Raw genomic sequence first — 8551 nt, forward strand, 5'->3', positions numbered from 1 at the left:
GTTGTGTGTTTCAATTTGTGGAGTTCGAAATTGGTATGAGCATATGGTGTCACTGGTTCTCGCATCTAAGTAGTAGCTTACCATTCATAAGATCATATCTAAACATGCTTATTAACTCCAGAAATTGCTTTCTTTGTTATAACATATGTGAGTACTAGTCTTCTATGTTTACATCAATCTTCTCACATATAACTAGTGTAAGGTGTGTAGTCAGAAAATTTGTGTGAAAATAGAGAGTATCTAGTAAGGAATTGAGGGAATTCTCCAAGGCATGTTACTACATTCAAAATGTTTTTTTAATTGATTAAATGTGAGCTAGTGAATGGTGACTATGATTAAGTATGCTCGAGGGTAAGGATTGCTTAAATCTATGTAAGTGGTGATCTTTGGCATGTCATGTTTCATTGAAAATCCCTGAGGCAAATGTTGGAAGGTCTAGATTATGTTTTGTTTGTTTCGTTTGTTTTGTTTTGCTCGAGGACTAGCAAAAGCTAAGTGTACAGGAATTTGATAGGAGCATATTTATGCGACTTAGTTAGCTTGTTCTTGTGCATTTATGTTGTTATTTCTTAGTCAATTATGTATTTTAAGCTATTTTCGTGTGTTTGTAGGTTCAAATAACAAAGTTAGCAACAAAGTGCTATTTGGAGCACTTTGGAGCATTTTTGGGCTAAGATTGGATAGTGCAAGCATGGAGACATGAGGATGGACGTTTTTGAAGATTAGAAGGCTAGAAATCAGCATGTGTGTGTGCAAGTGTGTTGACCTACAACTACAAACACTCATCCACTACACCCATTACATCCACTCATTACCAAACACTCATCCACTACACCCATTACATCCACTCATTACCAAACATCCATCCACAACACCCATTACATCCACTCATTACGAAATACTCACCCACTACACCCATTACATCCACTCATTACCAAATACTCATCCACTACACCCATTACAACCACTCATTACCAAACACTCATCCACTACACCCTACTCATTACCAAACACTCACCCACTACACTCATTACATCCACTCATTACCAAACACTCATCCACTACACCCATTACATCCACTCATAAACGATCGCGTTAAATAAATTCTTGGCAGGAGTTTCATGCTTATCATAGTAACAAGTGCCTCGTCAATACTTATAGTTTTCATAATGCTTAATGATCTTTGATTGTATCTTTATTGTGCTGTTCACGTAAAAAACTTTTAAAGAATGCTTGAATTGTTGTATGCGCTTTCCCATCCAATTCAATAACTTAAGGAGAACTTGAAGGTTAATTTAAGCGGACTTAATTAACCTGGGGTGTTGAGTTTCATGATTGATCGAAAGAACAACTGAAAATTGGTTTATGTGCAAGTATGTCATGTGTGGAGAAGAACCTCCTAGCTAGCCTTCCATCCATTCAATTTACTCAAATTCGTGCATATTTCATTAGTTCTTTAATTTACTTGTTTTGTTTTCAAATTCGTCAAAACCAAAACCCCCTTTACTTTAAAGTGTTTTATTAGTCAAAATCTGTTTTGATTTGTGTTTTTAGGTGTCCCAAAAGTCCGTTAGAGTCCAAATCTGCCTAGTTTGTGTTTTTAGGCAGATTTGAGCGTTTTTAGCTTGTTTTGAGTCCTTTGAGTTTGTTTTAAGTTCTTTGAGTCTAGTTTAGTGTTTTTAACTTTGTTTATATGTTTTTAAGTTAGTTTAGAGGTTTTAGCAAGCCCTCCTAATCCCCGGTTTAGAACGATCCCTACTTGCATTTATACTACAATTTGACAACAAGAGGGTTTAATTTGTGTGTTAAGTTAATTTTCGCACCAGGCACAGCTTGCCACTCCTGCTTTTTGGGTGCGGCTTTGCGTATGGATTTGATCTCCTTTGGAAAAGCTCTGAGTACCATGTCTTTGTTGGAAGTATGCCCACAAAGCCACTCATTTGATGTAATAGCTTTTGGAATACTTATTGTATTAAACTATTATATGTTTAATAAAGGGCAAAGCTTATTGTTAATCACTATTTATTGTATCATGTGTTTAAGCAATAAGGGAATCCAAGGAATGTATTTGATCTAAGAGATAAGTGATTTAAGTAAGTCAGATTAACGAAACCTTTCTCTTATGTTCATTCCTAAAACATTCCTAGCCATAGGATTGCCAATTGGGCATTGACAATCCACTAAGGTTAGTATGTGTTATGTCAACTTAGGCGTGAGTATGACTAGTCTCAAGTCATTTAGTGTTGGACACTAAGACAAACACATAGGTGCTCGAAAGAGTAATTGAGTACACTGAACAATGATCAAAAGAGAGTTCGAACATACATGTCATGTAAGAACTCGTTAGTTGCAATATACAAAGTAGTCATTTGACCTGAGACATCATAGATGTCTAATGGTTAGGTCCTTGATCTTTGATCATGTCAAGGCATTCTATCGAGAGTGTCCACGGCATTGTTGGGGTCAAGCTATCTAGTCATGTAGGCATATGAATGCACAACAAGGGATCTCTAACCTTCCATGCTGGAAGGAGAATATTCTAAGATATGATTCGGGAGTTTTTGGCCAAAGCATACGAATACTTAGGAAGTATGTTCCAAATAATATTCAATTGAATCATATAAAGAAGTATCACATTGGATAGTAGACATGAAACATACTATCACTCAAACAATGTGATTAAGAGTATTGTATTAGAGAATGACCGTATTGCATTGTAATTGTAACTGGATAGGTGCTCCAACCACTTCTACTTAGCTTGGGTAGCCATGACATACTGCTAGGTATCACTCATGGTTTGTGGAAGCCCTGAAGATTAGCAAACACTAATCTTCAACAAAGGGAGAATTGAAATGTTGTTTCAATTCACAATCGATCGTTAAGAGTAACAATTGCCCACTGCCTCGCTAATTGGAACCTAATGGATCGTACACCGAGTACGGATGAAAGTGAAGAAATATAAATGAGATGGATAAGCAATTAAATGGTTTAATTGAGAATGGTCAAGATTAATTAATTAGTTAATTAATTTTACGAAAGGTTCGTATTGGGCTTTTAAGTTAGTTTTGGGCTTCGGGGTCCAAAAGGGTTTGGTCCACTAGGCCTATTATGTTTAAGTTGTATGACAACTAAAACAAATATGGGCAAATAGCCCAATCACTTAAGATGGCCGGCCATAGCAAGGGTAGTGGGAAGTTTTGCTTAATTGCAAGTTTGCCACTCACCTAAGAAAAGAGATATAAAAGCATCTTTATAGCTTTTACCTCATTAGGGTTTTCTCGAGACAAAGATGAGAAACACTTTCTCTCTTTTTCTCTAAAGGAGGCCGGCCACTTAGAGAAGATATAGCTAGCAATTTTTTCTTCTCTAAGTCATCCATTTCATCTTCACACCTCATCCTTGGTGTGGAGACTTAGAGACACCAAATCTTTGGTGTTCTTGGAGATCTTTTCCTCACATCCTCAAGGAGCAAAAGAGCATCAAAAGGAAGAAAATCATAAGGAAGATCCAAGGAGCTAGGAGGTGACTTGAAGGCCATCCACTTGGGTGAATCCCTTGTGTAAACAAGGATGAGCTTCAAGGGTAATGAATCTCTAAATCCTTCCTTCTCTTTAATGTTGTTGAAGAGTCTCTTGGTTCACCATTCACTAGGCTTTGAAAGTCATGGGTTTTAGAATTGTTTTTGAATGCATGCCTACTTTAATATGTTAACAGTTTGCATATGTGTTCAAATATTCTCACATGTTCTTAGCTAGGACAAAAATTCTCCTTCAAGTGGTATCAAGAGCCTAGGTCTAGTTTATGGTGAATCCTTTTGGGTTTTGTGTTTTTTATGATTTATGATTTATATGTTGTAAATGTTACAAGCTTTGTTCTTGCTTTTGAATATAAATTTTGCTTGAAAATTTAGCATCTCAAATGTTGTAGATGTAGTTCATTTAAGCATGAATATTGGAACTAAAATTTGGTGCCACGTATGTGGGGAGATTCGGCCAAATCCAAAGGGTGGATTTTTGGGTTCATGTTTGTCTTGTTAAAAGAGTTTTAAAGTGACTTTTGGAACCCCTAAGTACCCTAGGATGTTAACCCTCTTTTGTGTAGTGAAAATTTGAGTTTTATTGAGTGAAAACACTCATGGAGCTCTTATGAGTTTTCATGTGTGTTCTTCAATGTTCTTGATGTTCTTACCAAGAACAAAAAGTTTTGGTGTTTTGATTCAATATGTTTGTTGCTTTGAATAAAATTTTGGTTTATTATTGATTGGTGATGGATGAATGATTTATGCTTTTATTATTTGACAAAACATTTTTCTTACAACCCATCTCAATCAACTTTTCCTCACCTACCTATCCACTTGCACCAAACACTTTCAAATTTTAAATTTTTCACCAAAAACCTTTTCCCCCTCCTTTTTCACTACCAAAACCGGCCACCCCTTAGTAGGGGTACTTTTGGGGCTTTCATGCAATTACATAAAGTTTTGATACTTTTGTGTATTTGCACTTTGACCCAAAAGTTTATGTTTTTATATTAAGGCCCAAAAAACGCTAAAGGACAAATTGTTTTGCTCCTTTAATGAAGTTTTTATTATTGTTGAAATTTTTGGGTTCTAGTTGTAATTACATGAAGTTGTGGACTCTTGTGTTTTTACAAAGTGACCCCAAAAGTTTATGTTTTAAATTTATGGCCCAATAGTTGTGGTCATTGTTTTTCGGCCCAAAAGATGATGAGAACAAAATGGTTTTGTCTCTTGAATGAGAATTGAATTTTCATTTCATTTAGTTCCATTTAAATCAATTCTATGAATCCGAAAACCAATTGTTTAAGTTGCTTTCTTAGTTAATTTGATTGATTAAGAAAAGGGTGATTATGAACCAAAGGCCTCAATAATTGAGCTATGTGATTGGCCGCTTTACATTATGAATGCTTGGGTTAAGTAGTTTAGATTTGAATGTAATTTTATTAGTTCAAATTTGTTGTAAATGGACATAAGTCCATCTAATGTGTTGTAAAAGGGCATAAGCCCTTCTCTTTATTTCAAGTATTCCTATTTGTTTATTTGTATGCAAATTGGAATAGTTGGGTCCAACGCCCAATAGGAAATAATGGTTTAATTAGATTAAATGCGTAACTAAAATCAACAACTACCTACCTTAGACCCAAGGTCCAACACAAGGCTCGTGTTGGATCAAATCAATCGGCTCATAATCATCCTAAGACCTAATATGACTATATAGTCCATATGAGGATGCAATGCATTCGTTAGTAGTTCCATATAGTCTCGCTTGTTTCATCGAAATAGTGGGAGTATTATATACTACTAATTCATATTAACTTGGACCAATGGTTGTGATAGGCCCAAGTTCTTTTAATAAGATTAAAATAAAATTGATGTAACCCAACACTACTCCCTCAACAAAACAAATATTAAGTTGATAAAGCAAGAGATGCTTTGAACATCTCTTCGTAGGCCTTCCACCATGGTGGGCTTCAATCGTTTGTGACTCCTACACCGGCTTCACCCTATCATGGGGAAGTTCAAAGTATGTGCTTAAATTCAGGAGGAGTCCATATGTACATACATGATGTGGTGAGGTAGGCAACGAGGATGGCCAACATCATATCATTGTGAGGCTATTCTTGAACCCCTACACGAACTAGCATGGTGGGATAACTTAACTAAGTGCAATGGTGCCAACATCATATCATTGTGAGGCATCATTCTCGAGAGCCCAAATTAGATGGGTAATTACAAGAGTTGTAAATGATTAAAGCGTTATTCTCTCATCATTATTTTTGCTAACCAACATCGTATCATCGTGGGGTGGGCTTGGTAATGGTGAGCCTCCCATACCCCGCTAAGAGTTCAACATAACTCTCGAATTCCATTGAGGGGTGTGGAATTTGCCAAAAATAGTGGGTGGTACTATTTGATTTAAGACCCAATCAAGTAGTTTTAAAATCAATAATCTAATACGATTTCTGTTATGTTATATAGTTAACGACATGCCTAAAATTACACCCACCATTATACTTGACAAAAGGGGCCTTAGGGGCCAATGTTTCCTTGCTTGGTATCGCCACATTGAGAATGTCTCAAAGGTGAAAGACATATTGTATGTGCTTAAGCAATCCCCTCCTCATGTACCTCCTACGAAACTAGCTTCAAAGGAGGAGTGTCAAAATTATGATAGACACTATGAGGATGACTTACAAGCCAAATGCTTAATCCTCACTTCACTTAGTGAGGAGCTTATGAAGCTACATAAGCACATGGACACTTCTTGTGCCATGGTTGAAAGTTTGCATAAGATGCATGACATTGAGACTAGTAATGTACGATTTTCAAATGTTTATAGTCTATTGAATGCCAAAATGGCAAAGGGGACATCGGTTCATAAACATGGACAAAAAATGGAAAGGATCTTTCAAGATCTTGAGAGTTTAGGAACTTCCATCAATGGGAAAATGGCCCAAGACTTTTTCCTTGCATCTCTCTCGGATTATTTCACTAAGTTTATTGTAAACTATAAAGTGAATAGATTCGATCATACTTTTACCAAGATGATTGACATGTGCTGTAAGTTTGAACAAGGTTTCAAAAAGGACAGTGGGAGTGAGAATGCAATCACAAGGAAAAGGTTACATATGAAAAAGGCAATAAAATCCAAATGAACATGCTTTCATTATGGAAAGGATGAACGTTGGAAGAAGAAATACAGGGTGCGCATTGCGAGCCTTATGACACGAACTTTAGAAGGGACTATTTCTGTCATAAAAAGTGCTTTTACAATGAGCTCCAATTCCTGGATATTTGATTCAGGCGCTAGTCAACATATCTGCAATTCGTTGCAGGGATTAACAGGGAGCAGGACACTGCGCAATGGGGAGATGATTGTACGAGTTGGGAACTGCATTAAGATCTCTGCAAAAGCAATAGGCACCTACATGCTTAAACTACCCTCTGGGGAAGTCCTGGAACTTAAAAATTGTTTATATTTTCCTTCATGCATAAAGAATTTGATTTCTATCTCTAAGCTTTTACGAGATAGGCACTCAATATTGTTTGACAAAATGAGTTGCACTTTATACTTGAACAGCCGTATTATCTCTCATGGTAATATGATAGAGGGATTTTTTCACCTAGAGACAAGTAGTGGGATGCACTGTATTGAAAGCAGGAATATCTCAAAACCCAAAAGGGCTAAAGAATAAGTTAACCAAGAAAAGATGTGGCATCTTAAACTTGGACATGTGAATCTTGATAAGATTCGCAAGATGTCGAAAGACAGATATTTCCGCCCATTAGGTAATGACCAAATGGGTACTTGTGAATGTTGCTTAAAAGGGAAGATGACCAAATCTCCATTCACTGGGAAAGGAGAGCGTGCCACTGAAATTCTAGGGTTAATCCACACTGATGTATGTGGACCTATGTCTACTACGTCGAGAGGAGGCTTCTCCTACTATATCACATTCACCGACGATCACTCTCGATTTGGCTATGTGTATCTTATGAAGTACAAGTCAAAATCCTTTGAAAGGTTCAAAGAATTCAAGAATGAAGTTGAGAAGCAGACTGGGAAACATATAAAGATCCTAAGATCAGATCGAGGGGGAGAGTATCTAAGTAGCGAGTTCCTAGATTATCTCAAAGAGTGTGGAATAATATCACAGTGGACTCCACCGGGAACTCCACAACTTAATGGAGTTTCTGAAAGGAGAAATCGAACCTTGATGAACATGGTTCATTCTATGATGAGTTTCGCCGATCTACCAGTAACATTCTGGGGATACACTCTATATACAGCATCTTACTTGCTTAATAGTGTACCTTCCAAGTCGGTTTCACAGATGCCCTATGAGATATGGCATGGAAGAAAGCCAAGTCTTAATCACATTAAGATTTGGGGTTGTGAAGCATATGTTAAGAAGCTTGAAGTTACTAAGCTTGAAGCGAGATCAGTTAGGTGCTATTTTGTGGGATATCCTAGAGAAACTATGGGATATGAGTTCTACCATCCTGACGACCAAAAAGCCTTTGTCGCCAGAACTGCTAAGTTTCTAGAGGACGAATTTGTTCTCAAAGGAACTATAAGTAAAACAATGGAAATTAATGAGATTAATGATGAACCACAAACAAGCACTCGACAAGTTGACAACCCTGTTCCTGAACCCCTAGCTCCACATAGATCTGAAAGGGTTAGCAAGCCACCTAAGAGGTATGGCTTAGATAATGACTTTGGGGAATTGCACCTTCTAGGTGACAATGACACAAAGAAGGACCCTAGGGACTACACTGAAGCAATGTCCAACATTGACTCAAAGAGATGGCAAGAAGCCATGAAATCTGAGATAGATTCCATATATTAAAATCAGGTCTGGACTCTTGTAGACCCTCCAGAAAGTATAGTACCTATTGGAAACAAATGGGTCTTCAAGAGGAAGCTAGGCACTGATGGGAACGTGGAGACTTATAAGGCTAGACTAGTAGCCAAGGGTTATAGGCAACGAGAAGGGATCTACTATGAAGAAACCTTCTCTCCTGTAG

Source organism: Malus sylvestris, chromosome 8, assembly GCF_916048215.2.
Source record: "Malus sylvestris chromosome 8, drMalSylv7.2, whole genome shotgun sequence".
In the NCBI taxonomy this organism is placed as follows: Eukaryota; Viridiplantae; Streptophyta; class Magnoliopsida; order Rosales; family Rosaceae; genus Malus; species Malus sylvestris.